The sequence below is a fragment of the Dermacentor silvarum genome, chromosome 1 (assembly GCF_013339745.2).
Source record: "Dermacentor silvarum isolate Dsil-2018 chromosome 1, BIME_Dsil_1.4, whole genome shotgun sequence".
In the NCBI taxonomy this organism is placed as follows: Eukaryota; Metazoa; Arthropoda; class Arachnida; order Ixodida; family Ixodidae; genus Dermacentor; species Dermacentor silvarum.
The window spans coordinates 215,892,608-215,918,417 of NC_051154.1; the positions used below are offsets into that span (position 1 = coordinate 215,892,608).

Consider the following 25,810-nt stretch of genomic DNA (forward strand, 5'->3'; position numbering starts at 1 on the left):
TGTTGGCTCGGTCCACAAACCGCAAATACTCCTTTTATTGCGATAGCAATTATATGGACACTTCCACCGTATTTCTGCCGTCGGCGTCGGCGTCGCCGTCGCCGTGAGGTTCCGTATAGATAAAATCTCTGCCGCGCGCCGTATGCCCGAGCGGAAGCGTGTGGGCACGCACGCTGTCACGGAGAGCGAACGCACTCAATCTTCCACGCGCAAGCAAGGAAGCGGGAAGCGAGCGCCGGAGGGAGCGGGGGGAAGGGGGGGGGGGGCGCATTTCTACTCTGCCAACAACCGCGCTCGTCGCTCGCTCGCACCGTCTCTTATCTGCACACGGCTCTGACCTTTATGCGCCGTGTATTCGCGGCTCAGTTTCCGTTGAAGCGATAGACCGCACGTACGTACCTTCGCCGCTGCGGCGTATCCGCTTGCTGCCAGAGTTTTGACGGTCGTTGTCTGCAGTCATTCAGTGTGATCTATTCATGTTTGTTTGTGCGCGCTCACACCACGCTTGTTCATTCAGTTAGTAATAGTCGGGCCACATTTTCCAACGCACGCTACACATGCAATGCTGCCCGGATCGGCAGTGCAGCGCTACAGGTGTGTCCCTTCGCACGCGCTGCCCACGGGAAGCGCTTCTCATCAACACCACCGTTTCACACGCGCCTTCTCGTGGTCATCGAGTCTCTCTTCATGTCGGTCTACTTACGCCGCAGCACACCTGCTTACTTAATCAGGTCATGTTTACTACAATTCATATTGCTACCAAAGCCGCTCACCTTACGTCGTATGACATTGCTTTGTTGCTATCGCATTCATTGCTTCGCCCTTAGGGCGAAACTGTGACACTTTTTCTGTTGCATTTCTAATATCGGGGATACTTGGGATAAGCGTAATTTTTTTCCAGGATGAGTGCCTGTCTGTAAGAGGGAAGGGGGGGGGGGGGGAGGTTGGTCTGGAATAATTTTTGGGGGGGTGTTGGAATCCTCCTGGAGGGGGGTTAGGTGTGTGTATAAATTCCTGAAAAGAAAGGCTGTGTTGATGAAACCTTAAAACCACCAGAATGGGCTTTCCGATCGAATTATATTATGAAAATTCACATCTTGAAATAGTGCCTTGTATTAAGAGCCTCTGAGTTTTGTTGGAAGAAAACATGTCATGAAATAAGTACGGCTGTGCGAGTATTCTAAACTTCCGAATAACGAATTGAAAAGCCACTATTTGTAAACGGTAATATTTTTCGAATACTTTTCAAGTATTTCAATACGTCAACTGCACCCAATTAGACATAAAGTTTGAGCAAAAGTGCGGTAAATTTTCAACACCGTGGGCATAGTATAGAAATAAAACATGAGAAATTGTGTACTGGAGCAGGCTATGTCGCTTAAGTCGCCATACTTTACAGGCTATACAGCGATCATTCCCACTCTGCGATGAAGAGTCGTGTGCATCGAAGAAACTACTTCTTTGCTCCTAATGCTTTATTTGAGCTTTTAGTAAGCAACGCGTCATAACGTAGTACGTAATGACATAAACTTGCTAACTGTAAGAGTACTAGGATCTGAACATCGTTTTATATATTACTTGTGATAACGGCTTTTCATTATTCGAAAACCATTAGAAAACTATTCGATATTCGATTCGATTTGTTTCTGGTCCTGTTCGACTCGTGTTCGATTCCGTCTCAAAAATCACTATTCGCACACCCCTAGAAATAAGCATATATAACTGATCACAGATAAAATTACCCGGATCTGTGGCTGAATTGAATTGAATTCTGGGGTTTCACATGCGAAAAGCACGATTCGATTATGAGGCACGCCGCAGTGGGGGAGTCCTGATTAATTTTGACCACCAGGGGATCTTTAACGTGCCCCCAATGCACGAGACACGGGCGTCATTGCATTTCGCCCCCATCGAAATGCGGCCGCAGGCCGGGATTCGATCCCACAACCTCGTGCTTATACATATATAGCGGCGCATACGCCATAGCTGCTAAGCCACCGCGGCGGGGTACGGATCTATGGCATCCTTAACAAATGCAAATTTTACTTCCTCAAATATATAAAGATTCTTATTTACAATAGCTTGCTTGCATTACATATATAAAGTACTGCCACTTAGCGTGGGACGTACATGACGACCCCATCCAATATCAGTAACCTCCATATAATCCAAAAATGCAATTTGTGCCATCATGAATTCCCCACACTGTCTGGTGGGGAATTCTACTTCTTGAACTGGAATTACTGTCAGAGGTGGGCATTACATAGACGAAAAAATCGAAATGATTATTTGACTAATTAAGAAAGTTTTGCCAATTAACTTTTAAAGTAATTACTTTGCGGCGCCTGTTGAAATTTACGAATTGTAGCCGGTAATTTCGAAAGTCATATCCACTTGGAACGAATTCTGAGGATGACACTATAGTTTTGAGATAGGCGTTCCCAAAGTTTGCGGCGAAATGCATTGTGGTTCCAGTAATTTTCGAGCTTCAGAACATAAAAAGGCATTTTGTTAAAAAAAAAAGTAAGTCGAACGGCAATGCACTCTTACCGCATCTTTGATAGCTCTTATCTGAAATCTGCTGCTAGTTTAAAAATTCGTTCCAAGTGGATATGCCTTGTGAAATTACTGGCTTCGATTCGTACATTGCAATATCTTTTCTAAAGTAACTAGTTATAAAGTTGATTAGAAAAAAAAACTAGTGAATTATACATTTTGATTGCCAGTGTAAGTAATGGCCGCATCTTCGAGTAATCCAGCTCAATGAATAGATTTGTTCGGTATGCCACGGGTGATTTTTTTTTAATTCTATCATAATGGCCAGACCATCATGAAAAATTCCTGATCCATCTTTCCGTTGCTCTGCCCGTGCTACATAAAAGTTATTTCCAAGCCTGAAAGAAGCCCGCAAAAGCGCCGCGCGACATATTTCTCTGTTTATGTAGCACCTATTGAGCAACACTAAAATGGATCGGGAATTTTTTAAGCTGGCCTACAATTTTTTACTGATAGTTTTGCTCTGGTTATAATAATTGAGAAGATAATTATGCAAATAGGCAAAATACAAAAAATGGTCTGACTTGCTCCAAGCGACGGCAAAAATTACCTTCGTTATAGTTACGTGGCACTCGCATATTTTTTTTCCAATTTTGATACGTGGGACACCCTGTACATATACACAAGTGAAGGGAAGGACACTATTGTGACTCTAGTTCGATGGTGAGAGACAGACTCTTGGAGCAGACGGAGAGGAGACGAAAGCTGTATGCAGTGTGCACAGATATAGCAGGTAATAGCAGGTAATAGCTGGTAATAGCTGGTAATAGCATGCAAATAGCAGTAAGAGCGCACCAGACCGACGGGGCGGCTGGTGGCCACTCTCTCTCCACAAAGGGCCGGTTCTGCCTTAAATCCCTTTTTGGCTCCTCATCGGCAGGAACGAGGCGGGGTGGGTGCTGACGTCACCCGCGTCGCATTCTTCTTTCGTCGCAGAGAAGGCCTGTTCAGCTTGAAGTCATCCGCGTCTAATTCTTGATTCGTCGCGGAGAAGGCCCGGCGCTGCAGCTAGGACAACACCCGCGTCTCATTCTTGTTTCGTCGCGATGATCAGAAGAACGCAGTGGGGGGGAGCGCTCGTCGCCTCGATGATAGGCGCCCGGTCTGGCACAAGACACATACGAAATGTCTTGTTTACCAACGAAGTTTCCGCTAGCGGGCCAGGACCGGCTGGTGAACCACTCTGACAAAGGCTGGCCCACCAGCCGAAAAGTTGGTATAAACAAGACTTTTGACACATTCTTTAGACATTTCGCATAAATAAGAAGTTTTCGAGTGCGCAGCCTTCCGCGTCGGATTTGGGAAAGCGGTGTACTTGTTTACATCGACATCTACAGCCACATATCGTTGTTAGCGTCAAAAATTGGGGAAAAGGTGCATCGCTGATATGAAATAATGTCAAAGCGTAGAATAAAACACACATATCTGCTGATATGAGCCGCGTTGTTCCATAGTGAGACGAGTCATTATGAGCGGCTGAGCCACTTAAACAATGGCGACTGTGATCCTGTTACAAATATCGGGCTGTTGATTTATTACTGATTCTCGCTTTTCTTTAACTTCATCATATTTAGATTGCGCGCGTCATAAATCATTATTAGAGAAATCTGTGCTCCCATAAGCGCCCATTTAAAGGCCGCGTTGTTCTCCCGCAAAAACGTGGATGCCATCGCTGACACCGTTGGTATATAATTGATCGAGGCAGCTGTTTATGCTGCTGTACCGAATGTACCGTCTCTTGTTTCGCGTTTGACGCAGAGATAAACAGTACATCTCAGGAATTTAAAAAATGTGTCAGCATGCCAACACGTACAAACCCACCCATCTACGTTGCGAATATGACCGGCAGCCTACGGGAACGGTGACGTACAAATGTTGGCACAGCCGTTGGGCACAGCGCTGTGTCCCCGCTTGTAGCTTATTGTGTACGCGACGATCGAAGCGGAAGCGAAGACTAGTTTACTTCAAATCGCTAAGGCTAGAACTGGGCTATAAAAGCAGTTTCCTTCGTCCTATAACTTGCTTACGATGGTCGGCACGCTGATTTTATCGGTGCCGTCGACAAGTAAGCCTGTCGCAGTACAACAACTCGCCCTCGTCGGTGCCGTTGTCAGATGGGGAGGGGACTTGGCACCCGTAGGTACCGCTCCCCAGAGCGTACATGTACTCATATCAACCCAGCATCATTCGGTACATTGACCCCGGCACCCCCGGGCTGACTGGGTGGGGGGCTTTGGTTTGGGCCAACGGTCCTTCCCAGACAAGGGGGCCACTGTGGAGCGGCACATACCGCGCTATTTCGCGCTTCACACAAACAGCCATGTCGGTCGTCAGGGACACGAGCCCATCAGATCCCTGGATTACCTCGACGGAAAAGGTGTCAAAGCAAACAACCATGGAGACAACAGAAGCCGTCCGCGGCGCGGCGCACTCTGTTGCGCCAGCACCGGTTCCAACTCTGTGTTCCACTGAGGCGAACGGAAACACGTGGATGGACTGGCGCATGCGGCACAGGCGAGGCTTTTATTTTATTTTATTTTTTAATGCCTCACCATAATTTTTTGTCCAGTCGAGTGACCTTAGAAGCATGCATCATAGCTTAATGGAAAGCTTTCCACCTGACTCATCAAAAATCACAGCAGGGCGAGCCCACAGTTCGAGAAACTTCTCGCCTAGGTGATACCGCTCCCGGGTGAGATGGAACCAGATTTCCTTCCGTGCTTTTCCAAGCACTTCGTGAAGAACCGGCGCCCCTCCCCCGAAAACCGCATCACAGCGTGCTAACCAAACTTGGTATGAGCACTCGACGAGAAGAAGCACGAACTGGTTGATCGCCTGGCTAGGCAAAGGGTGCAGGAAACGAACGGTCTGAAATGGGACGCCTGGGAGACTAAACAGACTAGCTATCCGTTGGAGGAGAGCAGCAGAAAGTAAACACTGCGAAAATATGTGAACTGTATCCTCTCGACCGCCACAAAAGGGGCACAACTCCACGAGCCGGGATGGCTGTGAAGGGTCGGAAGCTAATCGGCAAACAGCCTCGTGCCAGGCGGTACATGAATGTAGCTCACCTAGCGTCAAGGAAGCTTGCCGTAATGAGCTTCCAGCTTGGCCTGGTAGGCCTGGTATGATAAAATGGTCTCAACGACACACTGTGCTGAATGGTCGGCCAGTCGTAGGCGTGCATGTCTTGTCGGTCTCGTATCGTCCCAGTGTTACCGCGCCTTAAACGCGTGTGTGAAGTCGGGCACACGCTGCCACTACCAGCAAGCGAGGACCGACGCTGCAAGAAGTCTTCGTCAGCAACGTGTTTTTAAGTGTCGTCCAAGTGGAACGCAGGGGTTTATCGATAAATTTGCTATTTCAGCCATCAATGCAAGGCGGCAACTACGTGGTTCCCTGTGCAGTCCGGGCGAAGCCCTCGCCGCTTTCTGTTTTTAAGTGGAGTTGCAGTCGTACGCTACGTACGTTTTCGGTACCGCACCGATGTTGAACTACCAGTGAAATTTCAACGCGGTACACGGAACGAGTTTGCAGCAGCGCGCGTCCGAGCGCTTTTTTTTTTTTTTTTTTTTCGGGGGACGTTTCCCCGAGACGGGGCCGCACGGCCACGCGCGCGACCCTTCCAAAACGCTTCGCGACTAATCCGCTAGGGCATGGCACATGCGCCGTCGCGCCTAAAATCCCTATATAAGAAAAGTACCGCCATCTATTCTTTCCTCCGCCGCCTCCTCTCCTAGAGCGCTTGCTTTCTTCTTTACTTTTTGCTTGCGAAAGCCAAGTCGACGGTGGCGCACCTAGAAAGTCTACGTTGAAGCCTTCAGGCCGGGCCACGGCCGCCTGGATCGGCGCGCGCGGCGGGGTTGCTCCGGCCGTCCCATTCGGACGGAGAGGGTGTAATTGCGGAAAGGGGCGTGGCCGCTGCTTTCGCCGCACCGCGGCGCGCGCCTCCCACCCCTCATAAAGCTTTAACCCCTCAACTCCCTTGCTACGGCTGCGCGCGAGACGATTTGCGCTATAATTCGCGCTATAATGAAAATATCGCTTTATAAGAAACCGCGAGAAGTTGTGCCGAACAAAAAGGCACACAAAAGCACCGATGTCACTTGACGCTATTTTTTTTTTCTTCTTTGCACTCCAGCCTCTGTCAAGATGATGCTGTCCGAAACGCGTACACTCGTAAGCCAAAGTTTTGCGGGAAAATTATTTCCGCGCCCTCAAGCGCAGCATGGCAATGGAAAGCCTGCACGTGAGAGAAGGCATTCGAGCTCTATCTGCTAGAAAGAATGCCAGCTGACTGACGAGGCAAGCAAGATTTTTTTTTTTTTTGCGCGAATACGCAGCCCGCAAACTTTTGTTTATGACTTGCATGTTCCCCAGCTTGACCAATTGACTGTCAAAATACGCCTTGGAAAGCAAGAGATATGACTCGGTGCTTTTAAATGGAGAGCTGAAGTCGCGGCAGTCTTGCATCTGTACATACGAATGCGCTGTTTATTGTGTTAAATAAGCGTGTTAAATAAGCGAACTCATCGCGCGTATTCCTGCACGAAGTATCAAGCTGCTTACCTGAGTCGACAGCCACGGACAGACATTTTTCAGCAACTTTCTGAGCTATCAGTAAATAATGGAATGCCATGTTTGTATTCATTGCAAAATTACCAGCATAACACATTCACAATACCTACAATTTATTTACGATAGCAAACACACAGCGCTTGTGCACTCGCAGTACTCCTTCAAACGCGGATAACTTTTCGGCTCAGTGACTTATACTCATTAGTTTTTTGCGGTAAGCCGCTTTGTCCGTAACGACTCCGCCAATATTTGAGAGTAGGGGCTTAATAAATTTGCTTGCAATTCATAAAGAAATCGCTGATGCATGCTTTTCGTTTGCCTGGCAAGCAAAAAGAGGGCAGCTCTCTAAGTGAGGACAAATTAAAGCTCCACTGCTCCAGTTTCCTCCACTGGAAATGCGTGAAAACTTAGACCAAGCTTTTTCTTGGTTCTCGACTTGCAGCACGGCACGCAGCAGTACGGCATGTTTTTGAAAAATACAGTAAATTACACGCAGAATTTCAGGCGAGATTATAAAAACAAATCACTTGCTTCAATTCAATGTGGTACAACAATGTGAAATGCATATGAAAGCATATATGCTAGTTACACAGGGCCTTCAGCAGCAACATTTCCAAGTAACATATAGTAGTTCGAGGCTTGAACGAAAAGCCGTTTCAGCACCATGCACTGATGTATCGTGGGAACTTCACAATGTAAATGCGACACGCATGCAAGGGCCCCGAATAATTAATTCGGCTGGTACATCAGGCTGGAGAAAATGTACTGCAAAATTATTATTACCAGCATGATTTCTGTATATGAAGACTTCTGTGAACACAGCGCTCGACCCGAGAACGTAGCCATACAGTGACCACGATGATGAAATACGTTTCTTTTTGAAGGGAAAAGCGAGCGCAAGAAAAGAATGACGAGCGTGGTCAGGGGAAGCGCTTCGGCACAGCGGCAACTCACTCGCCAGAATACGTCTCAAGGCACATGCAATGCGCCACACGAAGTCGCGTGAACACCCTGCCTAAGCGTTAGCTGCATCATTATGCTACAAAGAAACACCCTCACTGTGTAAAGCCGGCTTAAGAATCTATCACCACGTGCCTTGATTCTCGTGCAGTTTCTTGCAACTGTCAGTCCAATTTGGGCCAACAATCAACCTATCTTCAGGTGCACGATGTCAAATGCGCATCTCTCCAAGCATATCCACGGCCGCGACGCCGTCAGCAGAGGGGTGGGAGCACAGCGCCGCCTCACGGCGCGCGGGCAACTTCCTCAATTACATGTTTTCAATGGGGCGCGCGTCGAATGGGACGGCCGTAGCAACCCCGCCGCGCGCCGATCCAGGCGGCCGTGGCCGGGCGCGCGCCGCCGCCGGCGACTGCGGCTGCGCAGAGGACTTTCAACATGGCTCTGAGGCGGAAAAAAACAAAATATAAAGAAGTGAAAAGCGCGCGCTATCATCGTCCAATCGGAGATACAGGAGAGAGAGAAGCGGCGTTGATCAAAGGATGGCGGTACTTTTCTTATATAGGGATTTTAGTCGCGCCATGAAAAATGCGGATTCGTAAATTGCAACATGTGCCGTAAATTAATTAATTCAAAATATATTTAGTGGATTTGTTGTTCATTAATTGATTATGCGTTTTGATTTTTCGTGCAAGTAATGTCCGCCTCTCAGAATGATCAAACTCAAGCACTAGAATTTCGTTATCTGCAACAGGCTATTATAAAAATTTCATAAAACGTAAAAATGACCCCCCCTGTATATAGCGCGTGTTTCTACGAAGACTTAAGTAATACTTATAAATAGCCGTTTTGAATTAAAATGGCGGTTCCTTCGGAGACATGCCGTCAGCGGTGGCGACCACAGGGTAATCAGTAGCTATTTTTTATCTGAAATTAGCATTTAAAAATTTAGTTTCAGCGGGCTCATTGGCATCGGGAAATTGAAGCGAGCCCTCCGTACAACCCATATCAACTTTTGGATCTCGAAAAATGCCGTTACCCGCGGAAATGTGGCACGACGAATTTCGGCTATCAGAGCGCGCGAAACCGAAACTGAGAGGCTGCAGCGAGCGCAAAGCCTCGGTGCGACGTTCTGCTTACGTCACTCAGCAGCAGGCAGCCAGCGGGCTGCTGGGTGACGTAACCAGAACGTGTGCGTGCGTGTGTGTGCGTGTGTTGAAAACGTTCCATTATGGCTTTCTAACGGATTTTTCCTTTCTTATTGCCCTTGAAAAATAGCCTTAATTCTGCTTATTGTGCAAATGGGCAAGTGGGTAACTTCACATAAGGAATTACTTGGCTCGAGGCTTGTCTCTTTACTATGGGTCTCAATAGAGCACAGAAGCTATTTTGCTCTATAGTCCCGGTTTTGAAAAAGCTATGAGTCACCGAAGTTGTGGTAAAATGCATAGCCCCTCCTCCCCTGGCTTTCCTCGTTGTATAGCCTACAGGTCTGTAAGGTTTTTGAAAATCCTTCCGCAGGCCCCGCGGGGTGGAATTGCGTAAAAAGCCATTGTTATTCGTTCCATATTCCGGGGACGGATATCGGCAAACTCTCTACTCTTGGGATTAATTCCTATGATAAGTAAGCATGCGGCTGCAATGTAATAATTGTAATGTAAGCCCAATAATCACTTAAGTATAGAGTTGATACAATTTGCCAATTGCGCGTTGTGATTTCTAATGGAAGGCATATGCTTCTTCAGGTAATGCAACTAAGAGATAACATTGCTCTGTCACGGGGGATATCTTTACATGGGTTCGAATTAAAACGACAGTCATACCCAAATAGGTGGCATATGTTTCCGAGTGTGTAAGCAGGGCCACGATTTTGTAGCGATTCCTTCTCCGATGATATTCCTTTTCGCACTTTTCGCGCTTTGTCAGTGGTCAAAGCGATGTCCCGCCCACGTTATCAAAGCGATCAGCCGGCCGTGAACGGGGATGATAAGAGTGGCATATAATTTGAGCGGAAGACATCGCTACAAAATCGCGGCCCAGTAAGTAGGTGGCGTCGTTTGCTTCGACGGCAGAAAACTAGGTGGGGCGATGAAGTTAGGAAATTTGCAGGCGCAAGTTGGAATCAGCTACCGCAAGACAGGTGTAATTGGAGATCGCAGGGAGAGGCCTTCGTCCTGCAGTGGACATAAATATAGGCTGATGATGATGATGATGATGATGATGATTCGGGCCCAAATCGAACGCACTACAATATTCCGTGATTGATCGGTATCACCCTTACAGCAATCCGCGAAACGACGGGCATTGCCCAGCGTCCGGGGAAGTATATGACGAAGCTACCAGCCTTGTCACCAAATTGACTTTACTTACAAAATTAAATTCTGGGGTTTTACTTGCGAAAATCACTATTCTATATCGTATATAGTGGGTGACTTCGGATTAATTGGTCCACCTGGGGTTCTTTGACGTGCGTCTTAATCTAGTCAACGAATGTTTTTGCATTTCACCCCCATCGAAATGCGTCTGCCATGGCCGGGATCGAACCCGTGACCTCGAGCTTAAACAGATTTTATTATTACTATCGCTTAATTATTACGCAAATGGTCCCAGTTGCATTTTCTCAAATTGACAATTTGGGGTTCCTATAATGAGAAAAAATAATAGTAAGCAACTAGGCATTTTATGTAAACGTTGATACCTCCTGTTTCAGAGAAGTCTGTTTCAAATTAAGTGATAAAAAAACGTGCCGTGCATCACGATTAAAGTACTCAAAATCTGCAGCGCAGTGCAGATAGTATGTCTCCACACTTTAGAAAAATTGAATACGAAAAGCTGTTATGGAACAACAATGCATTTCACTACCTTGAAACTGGTGAAAGGCACACGATGTTTGTAGTCAAGGGTTAGCTTTTAGAACTGGCTAACTTCAATTCTGCAAGTACAACATGCCCCCTAAGGTCCCTATATAATGCGTTAGTTTTTGAAATTGTATTAATTAATAATCAATCGCATTGGTGATTATCGCTCAAATTTTGATGTCCGCCGCTGCTACGATGTGTGGTCAGCAAAAGTTCGAATTTTTTCTCGAATCCCTTATGCTTAATAATATGATACAGTCGTCGTAGAAACACGAGGTATATCCGCATAAGACCGTTGGAAACGTGATTGGCTACCCTACGTGCAGCAAAACGCCAGCTTGTTAACCTACGCACGAAAACAACGGCAAGGAAATATTTGCCGGATGCTTATCTAGTAGTACTTTTTTAGATTTTTGGGACAAGTTTTACGCACGAGTAACTTACTACAATAAGAGGCCGTAGGCACGAAGAATTCAGTGGCAACAACAAAAGTGCGCTGTGCAGCCAACCGTCGCCGCGCCAAATGGGTTCAAATTTTTCGTCTTCCAGAGCTTCCGCCCTCGCTGCCCAGGGGGCAGCAGCAGTCTGCAAGCAAACATGTCTACTGTCTACCGTGCATGGCTTGAGTTGAATGGCTTCGTGGTGTTTCGTTGACTCGCCGATGTGGTTTTAATATGTTTCTGTGTGTTCCTGCACGTTCGCTACGGTTTTAAAAGTTCAGTGTTTGAAGTAAGTGTGCCCTAATGCCGCTTTAAATTATTGTCGGCTGGTTTTCATCACACCAAAAGGCACGGGAGGTGAGTGGAGGAATCATGCCTGCGCTGCTTGCCGGCGACATCGGTTAATGATTATCCCAGTGTTTTCTAGCATTTTTGCCTATCTGACGTTTCAGTAGACATACTGTCGCAGTAACGTGTGGTCATTTATGTTGTGTTGGTGACTGATCATTGGGGTTTCTGTTGTGTCTGTCAACTACGGAGCGATATACGATGGGTTCGTCGCATCTCGCTTCGCGTTTCAGTAAAAGACTGTCAGCCTCAAGAGTGGATGGATGAATCAGTTTAATTGTCCGCTTCCTGTCTCCTTACGTAGTGTTTACTTGTGCGTATTGACGTTTGTGACCGGCACTGCCCTGGGTACGTAGAAATGCCGAAGGGCTAGTTCATTTAATGTGACATCGTCGCGGTGTTTATATTTAGCCTCCACTGAGCGGGCCGTCTCGAGATAATTGAGCCGCTCAGCCTGCTCTTCCGTCCGTGCTGGGCGGTGTCGTACAGCTTCATGGTGATCGTGGCTACTCGGTGTTTTAGCTCGCCAGTTTAAAGAAAGATTGTTCGTAACCGCTATTCTGCGGAGTGCTGTTGGCTAATCAAATGTATAGGCATCGGCCGTGGGCGTGCCCTTTGCTCCGCATTAGCGCGATGACCAGTACCATCTTGTTATACATATTTGATTGCTGTCCGGTGTTTATTTTTTGTTTGTTTTTTTCGGTCGCTGTAACTGGTGTCTCTGCCTGCTTAGCGCGGTTCTTGTTTCTGTGTAGCGATGTAGCCAGATCTGCCATAAAAGCAAGTTATGGTCCAAGGCTACTTAGGGCTGCGTTGAGCTCGGACCTTGCGGTCAGTATAGCTTCTCAGTGAAAATTTTCAGCAGTTTTGTGTATGTTGCTTGTGAACGGTTACCATGGCTTGGCGATTTTCTTTGCTTTTTGCCGACTCGTCTGCTATTCTCTCATTTGTCAAGAAGATGACTTCAGCGTTAAAAAGCGTGTACAGCTGTCAAATTGTTGCATTTACGATTGGTGAAAATTAAAGTTCATGAAAGGAAGAAAATTTGTTCAGTTTTGTTCACCCTTGTCGCCTGTGAAGTGCAAAGAAAAAAAATTAACGAAGCAAAGCAAATGAGTGCAAACGTACATGTCGCAAATAAAAAAGAAAAGGCAAGCTAAGGAGAAAGAAAAATATAATTGCAGCTAAAACAATTGAACGTTTGGTAAGTGAAAACTGAACTTTAAATTTTTGCAACTGTATTTTTAAGTAAATGTCTGCCACGTATTTCTGAAGAGATCCACAGACTCGATCTACGCTTGCTTGATCACTCGATCGAACCTCTATAGCTTGCATTGTTGAGTTTCGTTAATATGTCTTAAAACGTACGCCAGGCTGTATTTCATTATTTTACAGGAACAGGCACTGCGTGCGCTGAGGCCAACTTTCAAAACTTCACACAATAAGTTGCTCGAGCGGTTTGCTACGTTATCTTGCACGCAGATAACATTTGGCATTATCGTCAAGCTTATGACTGCAAATACCTCCTATGAACAATCTCTGACTATGCATTGAGCCCAAGAAGTTCAATTTCACTTTTGTGCTATATATAGCTGGACATCGGTACTGCATCGTGCTCTGTAGTGCGATCAACATTTTCTAATTCTCCCTAATGTGACTCAACTCCTTTTCGGGTCATTTTCTTTGTGATGAATATATTTCTGGAAGGTTACGTTCACTAGAGCACGTACTGCATTGATTGTGTACTTCACAGCCCCAATAGTGGTCTTTTTTTTTTTTTGTATTTTGCACGCAATTATTTTCATAATGCCTGCGACACACTCGTAAATTATGCGGCACAGCTTTCTGTCTGGATATATAATTAAGCTTTCTGAATATGATGACTGATTAATTAGCACAGTTCATTTTCTTAATATAAACCATAGGCTTCATTTTAGCTTTTGAACAGACTGAATTCATACTGCGCTCGAGATACAGAGAAACAATGCTGTTTTCCCGCGGAACTAATTAAGTTTCTTTCGGATGGAGTCTTTCTTTTTTTCTCTGTCTCTTCTTTCTTTCTTTTTTTTTTCAATTGGCTCTATAAAAAAAAAAAAAAAAGGTTTTCCTGCACCTTAGCAGTGCTCCCATACATATTGGCAGCGCTAACCTAGCCGTAATAGCCGTTCATTAATATAGCAGTAACTGTGCGACTTTCTGCACTCAACTATGTCTTTCCAAACCGCGCCGGTGGTGTGTGTGCATGCACATTTCACGTTTTTAGATTTATTTATCCGCCATTCCGCTGTATATCGTTCTGTTCATATCCGTCTAAATAAGGGCGCGAAAAAAAAAAAAAAAAACAGCGTTTGTGCCGTATTGTTTGACATGATTTGTTTCCGACGGTGCGCATATGCTGCTGCCGGAGCTGCTACTTTCGTTTTAAAGCAAACAGCTTTCTCTTGCTCGTTCGCCCGTTCCTGTGGTCAGTTTTCGTGGTCGGAGGTTGGACTTTGCCTCCGATACAAATTCCCCTATGCAAAGAGAGCGTGCACTCTGCGCAGCAGTCAATTGCGAGGCGCGTTTGTTGCCAAACGCCAAGACCCACTTGCTGTATGTGTTCTCTACAGAATTACGCGATAAATCGACAAACGCTACCTACGTATCCTCACTGCTACAACACCTTTCCTTTCATGAAAAGAACGGCTTTCTTGAAGCGGTTCGGCTATTCGCTTGTATTGATAACATCGTCGATTGTCTAATTCTGCGCAATGTTTTTCTTAACTTGTTTGTGTCAGGTCGACTGTTCATTTGCAGTCATTTGAGAGAAATGTACGTATGCTATGAGGAAAGAGAGGCCGAAGAGGCAGGCGCAATCTGGTTTGCAGCTGTTAGCCTAGCTGTTGCAGAACATCTCTCTCTCTCTCTCTCTAATCCTTTCCTGCGTATCGCATGCGTGCCCTTCTGTGTTTGTACTTACCGCGCGGCGCTCTTGACATTCCACAAGTGGCCCTTGCCCTTCTCTAGGTTGCCGCGTTCAGTAGTCCTTGGGATGGGAGGGTACGGCGCGTCACAGTTAGAACGGCCGCTCTCGAACGGCGGAGAAATGTAATTCCGCAGCCTGACACAAAACCGCTGGTCGCACGAGTTCATATTGGCTGTAATACAAGCATTTTCGTATCCTGTAATCTGATGATGAGCCAAGTAGTAATAGGATGATATAGGAGAGTGTGAAAAAAAAAAAAAAAAAAAAAGCACTGGTCGCAAAATTTTGGACGCGTGATGAAATTGAAGTAACGCGATGAGTTGTATTATTATGGTGACCGATTCCTGTAGTTTTGCGGTTAATCTTGCGAATTACGTTGCAGATTAATGCTGCAACACATTGTATAATGAGCATTTTCAAGCTGTTTAAGTATGAGCCCTAAAACGGAGGACACGTGAAAGGTGACGTCATGTTCGTACACCGTCCAGAAATGCATTTTTTTAAATTGTGCCTGTTCTTGAAAGTGTAGTGACGAGGTAACCAAAGAGAAGCCCTGCAGTAGGCGCTTATGGTTTTTGAACTGTGTGTGTGTGCGCGTGCGTGTGCGTGTGCGTGTGCGTGTGTGTGTGTGTGTGTGTGTGTGTGTGTGTGTGTGCGTGTGTGTGTGTGTGCGCGCGCGCTGGGGGGGGGGGGGGGGGGTGTACTGCCAAAAACTGTGTGGTTTCGAGTATGCGTGTGGGGTGGGGCTGCCCATAGAATTTCACCTGTCGTTTGTTTTTGTGCACTTAGCATGTCATTTAAAAATACGTATTAGATGGAGATTTCCACCGTTTTTCAAGCACCTTATGTTTTATACTTGTGGTGGTTTCTCTGGAAAGCGAGTAGAAATTTTTTAAACGGATTTTGTCGGTCTGCGTAGTGTCTTAAGAGGAAGCTTTAGCTCAGACCGAACTCCGATTCCGCCTATTTAAATACATGTAAAACGCAGAAACGCTTTTCTGAGATAACCACTGGGCTGAGTTTAATGAAATTTGTTGAACTTTGAGAGAAAGCTAAATTATTGTGACTGTTGGAAGCGGAATTTTCACTTAAGACCTTCAGGCCTACATTTTTTTAAAGGAATTTTCAAGAATTGGTTTGTTTGCAAAAAGTAGAAGCACGAAGTTTACGAATTCGTAGCTCTGCACCAAAAACAGATATCGCAGTTCTGTGAACTGCATTCATAGCGGACAAATTTGATGCGTAATCTTGCGTGAATTTGTTACCTTCTTTACAAGGGTTTTTCAAAAGCCCTACTCACATATTATTGGTTCTCACTTGCTCACTAGCTGGAAGCAAAGTAAATTACTCTCTCACGCAAAGTTCGCTGAAGAGCATAAAATACAATTACGGCAATACAATATTGTATACAGTCGAACCCGGATATATCGAAGCCACGTATAACGAATTATTATGTATATAGAACAGCTGTAAAATCTCCTTGAAAATTTCTGTATGAAATTTTTATATATCGAATGACCGATATATCGAACTTTTTTGTGATCCCCTTCAGATTCGATATATCCGGGTTCGACTATATAAGCAAGATAACTCTCCCTGCACGGCTTTTTGGTTACGTGACCGTATACAGATTGGTTGCAGTGTTTCACCGTCGAGCGGCGCCACATGTCATTCTTGCGCCATTTTCAGAGCTTATAGTGCGCAAGGTTCTGACTGGTGTTGCAGAAGTCGCGGGGGCGCGGCAGCGCTGAACTTAGCGTCGCAAGTTGGTGGCTGGGCGTGAGGATATTTCTAGTTCTTTAATGTGTTTCTTTTTTTTTCAATAGTTGTAACGACCTGTCATTGTTTCGTATTATTGGCGCCGCCTCCAGGACATCAAAAAGCGGCAACGGGGACAGCGAAGCTAGAACCCGTACTGGTCCATGGGTTGGGGCTCGCCGAGGCCTGCGCGTGCCAGGGGGGTTTAAGATCGGCTGTCCGCTATCGCGGACAACACACTCCGGCCTCGTCGGCCCCAACCCACGGGCCGCCCTGCTTCCAGCTTTGATCCCGTTGCCCCTTGTGTGCCCTGGAGATCCTGCCCCGCCAGCTTCATTATAATCTCAGATGCTCTCCTGAGGCCTCTGTTTACCGCTTACACGTGCTCTCCTGGGGCAGTACTTGAAAAAAAATATTTGCTGTGATACTGCGATGAGAGAAGCACCCCGCAACGAAAAAAGCGTCCCGCGATTTCTGCAGCACCAGTAAGAACCTTGCCGCAAAGTGGGCCTTTTCATAGACTTACTGTATATAGGCTCCCTTTAGGGAGCTTAAATGGAGCCTATACAGTAACTATACTTTTCAGAAACATGCAGCGCCGCTATTTCCCTTCGTGATGTCTTTTGGTGAGAGGGTGCGCCGGACAGCTGCCGTCAATGCGAATGCGTGAAGACGTCGTGCGAATTATCCTGCGCCATCCGCTTCATCGTAATCTCAGGTGCTCTCCTGAGGCCTCCGTTTGCCGGTATTATTTTTATTTTCGCATTCTCACAGCAATACATATTTGTATTGCAGTGACGCTTAGATCAGCCATATATGGAACGCATAGGATCGTAGAAAAAAAAAATGTTGTGCTTACTGCAGCTCCATTCTTGCAAACAGTTTCGCATAAAGATCAAATTTTATAGCCTGGATCGTTCATTCTAACACTTGGCGTTGTTTCTAAAAGAACAATAAGAGGAACACGGCTAATTTGTCTTCGTCTGCATCTCTCAGATGCACGCCCGAGCCATTATAAGAAGGAGAATATCGAAGGCTATGCTCTACTCTATTGTAGACGGAGGAAGTTACATAGCCAGCGTGTTTTAGACATTATTTCGACATGGAAGACTTACTACAATAGGTGACCCGTAAAACGAGCAATCGCAGGGAATTGTGGGGCGCGCCGTCTGCTAGCAGCTTCCGGTTCGACGGACGACGCAGCGGCATCGGCGGCATGCCCGGCGCACGTGTTTTTCTACGCGGTTTCAACTGTCAGTCGTGCGAAGCCTTCCGTTCGCTTTGTCGACCAGCAATGTCGTGCCATTCATACAGCTGATTTCTAGGTTTCAGTTCACTCTGGGCGCGACGATGACGAGCCAAGAAAGGCAAGGATACGCTTTTATTCATAAACGAACTCTGGTTTTCGTCTCGGCAGCCGTCTTTGTTTTTGCCAGGTTTAGCTCTACGACATTTGCCGCTGCTTGATCGCGCCGTCACTGACTGCTCTGCCTGCGGGTCAGTCAGACAGATGAAAAAGCTATCTTTATCCGATAATTTATCAAGCTTATAGAAGCATTACTTAGAAAATCGGGTGTTGAGGCGATGGCCATAGTACCCTGGTAAATACTGCCCTGTGATCGTCGCTGCAACCGATATCTTCAGTAACGGCGCAGCTAGCGTAATTATAAAATGAAGTTCTGAAAATGTTCGGAAACTGCGCGCTGTCAATGGCATTTCTCGGTCGAAACTCGAGGTTCATTTCAATTAAGTGGTACGTTAGAAGTTTTCGCTTTTTTGTTAACAAGATGGGGAAATGGCCGTATCGCCGACATATTACGGCTGCGCGTTACCTCTATTTGTTCTTAAGGAATTGAGGTGGGCTAGTTGGTTACGAGTATATTATGTATGTGTCTCGCTGTGTCCTGTTTAAATTTGCGCCGTAGAACCATGTTTCATAATACCTCTATATGTGCATGCGAGTACTGAAATAATTATTGTTGCTTGAGTCAGTGTTAGAGAAAGAGAAATATTTTGGGGAATCATTCCGTGTCGGCCCTTAAGCAGCTCATCGCCGCCTGATAAGTGGCACTGTGCGTTCATTTTCTTTTTGTTCACTGATGGTTCAGTTTTGGAAGTGGCAGCCATGCCTCTGATGCTTGTGCACAGCTGACTCAGCAAGGGATGCTGCAAGGCAGTAGGTACTATTATGAGCAATATGAAAGGGAACACAGGAACGCGTAGAAAACACCCTCTGACCCAGCTATCGGTGATACACAGCGGCCGCCGTCGGAAACATCGGAAACAAAGTGGAAAGGGGGACGCTGTTCTAACAACTGTTCGCACTCCCGCCGTGCGTCTGCAAAGTGCGGAACTTCGCATCGCCATCAGACAGTGATAAGATAACACTGTTAGATATTGCGTCACTGACACCTGGGTGCGTCGATTCAAATAAATTATCGGTTTGAAATACAGGGCAAGCTTGGTCTAAGAGTCCTATCACGCGGTTGCGCGAAGAAAAAAAAAATAATGAATGAAAGAAAAGAAAATGAATCGGTGTAAGTCCCTACGACAATTACCGTCTTATCGGCTGTCGGACGACACCATATTATCGGCGAAATGACGTAAGCTGCTGCTTTGTAGAAATGCCAGCGTGGTGGGAGTGCCAACAGTTAGTAGAAGAGCGCCCTCCTTTCCCCCTTTTTTTTCACAGCGCCATCCGCGTATCGCGCTCTGAGTCTGTTTCGAGGCTGTTTGCCACGCGTTCCTGTGTTCCCTTTCATATTGCTCATAATAGTACATAGTTTACCTTTAACGCTTGAATTTGAGTAGCCAACGGCTGAACAGCCGACCATGGTTTTGCTAGGCGCCTGCAACCTAGTGTGACAAAGCCGGACTGCAAGCGCATCAATAGACAGTTTTAGTTTAACGTTAGCGTAATAGCGGGCTTAAGGGAAATAGCGTTACCGTTCCGCAAACGAACTTTGCAGAAAGGTAGTTTTAGTATAGCGTGATAGCGTAGTTTACGTGCGGGACACTATTCCATTACGCTTTGAATTTCGCATACATAGGGCACCTAAGTCTATGTGTGTGTGCGTCCGGAAAGTGCGAGAGGCAGTGCAATGGGAGTCAGGAGCGTGTTGTATTTTTACTTCTCATGTCCGCCGATCTGCAGCGAAACAGACAAGCAGTACAAGCTGTCTACCATAGCCTCTGAAATGTACCCATCTCAGAGGCTATATGCCGTCGTCGCGCCTATCTCCCGACTTTACCGAAAGGTGGCGCTTGCATCTCGGAGAAAATTTCTCTCGTTAGGCTTAGGCGCGTTCGAAACGAGAAGCAATCTCGAAAATTCCTTAAGATTAGCCATAACACTCTCTCGGCGAAGCGGCATGAGACTAAGCAAAAGCCGTTTACGCAGTCATTTGCTACGAACGAAGTGAATTCTACAAAAACAATGCCAAATTCAGTTCGAAGCGGGCGACCGGGACCGCCGCCATGTTTTACATAAACTACGTAAGCCACGCTAACATGGTTAACTCTGAGAAGTAGCGTGCGCACGGTAAACGGTATGGGTCGTTTAGCGTTCTGCGCATGCGCATTTCGATCCCGCTATTCCGGTATGCCCGCTATTCCGGTAACTACGTTTAACTAAAACTGTCTAATATATATGCTTCAACGGCGAAGCGATGGCGGCGGCTGCGCTTCCTCGAACCGGAAACAGCAAGCAGATGGCGCATCCCAGAATCCTTCGCTCTTTTACGGGTCACCTATTACTTGTCTGGTTTGTCAAAAAAGAAAAACTGCAAATTTGCCTTCCTCTGCTCTCCTCGCAGTTAGTAATGTCTGAAACATGTCTGTAATCTCGCCTTCTTCAGTACGGCAGAAAATGAACTTCAAGATTCGCTTCTAGTAATTGCTCGGGATTGCATCTGAGAGGGACAGACGAACACACATTTGCAGTTCTTTCTTGACAAACTAGGCAAATAACAACGTCAAGTGTTACATTGAGCTATCCGGGTTGAAAAATGCAATCCTTCTGCAACATTTGAGCAAGAAGAACCTTTTTTTCTATGATGTAAGAGAAAAACGCGCTTCCCTGTACAGGGTCCTGCATATTTCTTTAACGTGTTCGAAAAAAAGATTTTGCGCTTATCGCTGCACTGTTCTTGCTGAATTGTTGCAGAAGGATCGCATTTTGGGGTCTGCGTTGTTCAGTGTAACACTTGCCGCAGTTAATTGCCTGGTTTTTGTGCGAATTTGCCTTCGCTTATGGGGATGCGAGCTGCTGCCGCGATGGCGCAAGCGTAAACTTGTGTGGCCACTTGCCGGCAGCTGCAGTAAGCAGCGTTTCAGGGATGGCTTCCGCGTGTTTCAGGAGCGGGCAACACGCGGTAACCCCCCCCCCCCCCGGCCAGCTGCTTTCTGCAGCTGCCAGAAGGCGGCTACACAAATTTATGCTTGCGCCATCGCGGCAGCAGCAGCTCGCATCCCCATACACGAATCCAAATTTGCACTTTTTTCTTGAAAACCTAGCAATTAACTGTGTCAAGTTTACACTGAACGACGTAGACTACAAAATGCGATCCTCCTGCAAAATTTCAGCAAGAACAGTACAGTCGTAAGTGCAAAATCTTTTTTAAAGGTGTTAAGCGAAATATGCAGAACCCTAAGACTCTTGCCGACGGTGCTAAAGTGTAAGAAACGCAGGAAAAGTGTAGACATGCATCATTTACCGAGCTTTAAAAAGCAATGAGCGAATATTTGTACATGTGGGAAACTTTTGGAAGCTTGCACAGCACTTGCTCATCTAAAACAGCTATAAAACGCTTGACATTGCCTGTGCCGGTGACACTGTCCATGCAAACACATGGCGATAGCAAACGTACCGTAGCAGACGATTGCGGAGCCGGCGCGTTTTAGTTCTGGCTCCTCAGCGAGCTGCCGCTAGGGGCGCATGTGACTTTCTGAAAAGGTCCATCAAAAATATTGACCATGGAGGAAGTAAAAAACTGAGGAGTAAAACTGAGTAAAAAACATCACTCTTTGTGAAGCCAAGTAACGCCGGAAGTTGGCGTTACTCCGCCATCTTGTCGTGGCAGATTCTCCTCTCTTGTTTACATTTCTCATGAAACCACGCCGCACTGCACGCAACCTGGTTGCTCAGGCGCACGTGCTCCGCAGCGATTCTGCAGCGCTTTGAGCACTACTATAAACGTCAACGTGCACATCTAGGTCATGAAACACTACAGGTGGGTAAGCAGGCATTGAGAATGCCGATGTCGAGGGCAGCAAAATGAAGCACATATTATGTGTAAAGCTCCACCGGCACACCTGTGCAGGTGTGTATGACCCTCGAAAGCGCTCTCCTCAAATGAGCTCGTGCTGTCGCGAGTACTGCGAGAAACAAGTAACAGTTGAGCAACACGTGTTTTAATATGTACAAAAGCAAGTTGTTACTGAAAACAAAGTTCTAAAGCCAGGTTCTAACGTTCTACGTTATCATCGTTACTTATTATCACCTGCTGTCAAAAACAGGAATACTGCACGACTGTCACTGACCTCCAAGGCGTTCATTGTACAGGTTCTGAAACAGTGGTTTCGGTCTACAATGGCATGTTAGTATGATTCCGTCGAAGAGGGCAAAATTTCCTGCAGATATTCCTTAGTCCGTGGCCATTGCCGTAGCGCGGTACGTTGCGTACAGCGTTGCATGCGCATTCATCTCACTCCCACCTGGCCACAGCAACATCCGGGAGAGCACGGCCCAGATAAAACAGCGTAACGAAACACAGAGACTAACGCAAACCTGCCTATACACGACACCTTTGCCAAGGTAAGAAACCTACAGCGCGACACATGAGATAACAAAGCCGCCATTGTGCCACAACATGGCCGCTACAGTGCAAAAATCGTGAAAAAATAATGAAAAATACCATGACTACGTCACTTCCTCCACACTTTTCTCCTAGTGCGCGGAGGGGGTAGGGCCTCTCAGTTTTTTCCTTCCTTCATGATATTGACGATTTTGGCGGAGCAGTTTGTTCTTGAGAAACGAGATGGCGCTTTCGGCGCTGCGCCACACGCTGCATCAGCGAAAGCGCGCGAATACGAAACCGTTATTGCTTCTGCCCTGTTTCCGTGCAATCAGCTGTCGAAAATGCAACTGTTTTCGCTCATGCACTGTGCTCCATTCATGCTGCAAAATGTGGAGCGGTGGATTGAAGATGTGTGCAGTAGTTGGTTGCAAAAATAGTGTCTAGTATATTAAAGAATAGAATGAATGTGTGTGACAAAATTCGCGGACCGCATGTACTGCCGGCCTTTCTCGATGCACGACTTTCATCGTGGATCAAAAAAAAAAAATATATATATATATATTACTAGCATAGTAAGTTTCGCGCACGTTATCTGCACACATCTACCCCAACTCACACGCAAAGTTACGCACACTCTATCGCCAATGTATATATGAATGGGTGCACACTTGAATCAATGCGCCAAAGCATGGGTGACAGTGACTATACCGGCAGCGTACGAATGGTCGAAGCTGAATGTTTCGTGACGGTCCACGGGAGTAATATATAAGCAAGTTATTAGCGATAATATATCTTTGCTACAAGCTATTACAAAGTACAGAACAGCTCTGTTCCAAGTCTTGTGCGCAGCAAGAACAAATCAACTGCAACTGAACACATCCGCTAGCGATTAGGCAGAAGATAATCAGATAGTGACCGCACCGATGAATTTCACTCAGTCAGAAAAGTGACAAGCCACTGCTTCAAGGTGTTTGCTAAATAAAGAACGAAGAGCAAAACACACAGATCCAGATTCAATTCATAAGCCAAAAGTTTGGATGTATTGTAACAAGGAACGCGAGAGGTAAAATATGTATTTACAGGAGCCAACAGGCAATATGGCGAAATCTACACACACTAGCCGAGGCGCGCCTTCATCGTCTTTCTTTCGCTGTGTCCTCGTGCGTGCACTTGGGTCCCGTGACAGCCTCCCGGCGTCAAGAGCACCGACTTGGTAAGGGCCTGTGTAAGGCGACAAAAGTTTTTCTGCGAGTCTGACTCGGCGCATTGGAGTCCAGAGGAGAACGAGGGAACCTGGCGGAAAATGGTGGAGCCGGCGATGCCTGTCGCATAAAGCTTTCTGTCTTGCTTGCATGTGGCTAATCGGTGGCGAGCAAGCTGACGGGCGTGATCAGCTTGAGCAATGGCGTCGTGGGCATACTCAGTGGTGGTAGACGTATCAGAAGGCAGCAGGGTATCCATGGGTAAAACTGGATCACGGCCGAACAGCAAATAAAATGGAGAGAAACCGGTGACATCGTGGCATGATGAATTGTAGGCGAACGTCGCGAATGCAAGGTTAACGTCCCAATCGCGGTGATCCGAGGGCATGTGCGTCGACAAAATGTCCGTGATCGTGCGATTTAAGCGTTCTGTTAGGCCATTAGTCTGGTGATAAGCGGTGGAGAGCTTGTCGGATTTCGCGCGATGTAAGAATGTCGGCGATTACTTTTGAGAGGAACTGCAGGCCTCTGTTCGTAAGAAGTTGTTTAGGGGCATCGTGATGAAGTATAACATCGCGCAACAAAAAGTTGGTGACGTCAGTGGCATAGCTTGTAGAGAGGGCTGCGCGTGATCGCGTACCGTGTAGCGTAATCTGTTGCGACGGCGATCCATTTGTTCCAGAGTTGCAACGGCAATCCATTTGTTCCAAGAGTAAGACACTGGGAAAGGGCCAAGCAAGCCGACACCGACGCGGAAGAAAGGCGCATATGGGATGTCCAGTGGTTGAAGGGGACCACTAGGGGAAATGGTACGTTTCTTTCAGCGTTGGCAGAGCTCGCACGGAGCGATGTACTGGCGCACCGACCAATACATGCCGGGCCAGTAAAATCTGTGGCTCGAGCGGCCGTATGTACGAGAAACGCCGAGGTGGCCCGCCATGGGTACGTCATGACAGGGCTTAAAGTCTCGCTTCAGTGGAAAGGGGGCCCTAATAGGTCGTCGACCAGTATAGCGTGCGCACACACGCTTTTATATATATATATATTTGTTTGTTAACACAATGTCGTTTATGCATTCAAGGACAAAAGTAACTAGAATGCCAATGAATTTCACCGCAAAGTTCGGGAATTAGTATCTCGAAACTGGTGTCATCCTGAGAATTCGTTCGAACTGGATCTGCCTTGCAAACGCCACGGCTATGATTTGTTAATTGCAATATGGGCCATAAGGTAATTAGTTAAAAAACTTAATTAGTGAAGTTTTGGTAATTAGTCGATTATGCATTCCAATTTTTTGTGCAAGTAATGTCCGCGCCTCTTTGAGTAGACCAGCTCATGAACTAGAATTGTGCTATCTGCGACAGGCAACCTTTAAACATTTTTGAAATATATATATATATATATATATATATATATATATATATATATATATATATCATAAGAAGCCAACAAACATTAACACAAAGGACAACATAGGGGAAATTACTTGTACTTTACTAATTGGATAATAGAAATGATAAATTAATGGAAATCAAAATGGATGAAAAAACAACTGTCCGCAGGTGGGGAACGAACCCTAACTAACACTCCCAGGGTTAGCTCTAGTTGTAAAACATAAATACCCAAGAAAGTGGATGGGAAAACGGTTCCGCGGTAGCTCAATGGTGAGAGCATCGCACGCGTAATGCGAAGATGTGGGTTCGTTCCCCACCTGCGGACAGTTGTTTTTTCATCCATTTTGATTTCCATTAATTTATCATTTCTATTATTCTATTAGTAAAGTACAAGTAATTTCCCCTATGTTGTCCTTGGTGTTAATGTTTGTTGGCTTCTTATGATATGATTAATAAAAATCGGGCCCCATGGTTCCCTTTCTTCTCGTTCTATATATATATATATATATATATATATATATATATATATCAGTGACGCGTTGACAAGCTCTGGCAGTGAAATAGGTAAAAGAATGGAAGCGTGTAGGAGAAATACCTGGAGCAGTGTGACAATACCTGCTTTCCTGTTTTGGGTCATGCCACATCAACGAATTAATCGTGCTTAAATCATTATTAAAAAAATTCGATAGTTACAATTGCCCCGCGCAGTTAAGGTACTACTGGTAATAAAATCACCTCCAGATCTTGTCGAATGGGTGCCACAATGCTGCAACTGAGCTGCTGAGGAGGGGCCGAGCCCCTCATAAAGAACTGGAGGGGGGGGGCCGAGCCCCCTCGGGCCCCCCCTCCATCACTAATACTGCTTCGCTATCACTAATACTGCTTCGCCTTCCTGGCCAAACTGCACTCTTCTTTTTTTTTTTTAGTACTTTGAGTCCGAGTATAAGCGCTGC

The 25,810-nt window shown here is 46.2% G+C and overlaps 1 protein-coding gene across 1 annotated transcript in view; it reads left to right on the plus strand.

Moving 5' to 3' along the window:
- The first annotated feature begins 11,548 nt into the window (after positions 1–11,548).
- The window catches only part of LOC119436761 (WD repeat-containing protein 47), a 148,838-nt gene continuing 134,576 nt past the window's right edge, over positions 11,549–25,810 (plus strand). Inside the window, exon 1 of the mRNA XM_049659974.1 lies at positions 11,549–11,749. The gene's annotated coding sequence lies outside the window, so the exon portion shown is untranslated. The remainder of the gene's footprint in view (positions 11,750–25,810) is intronic.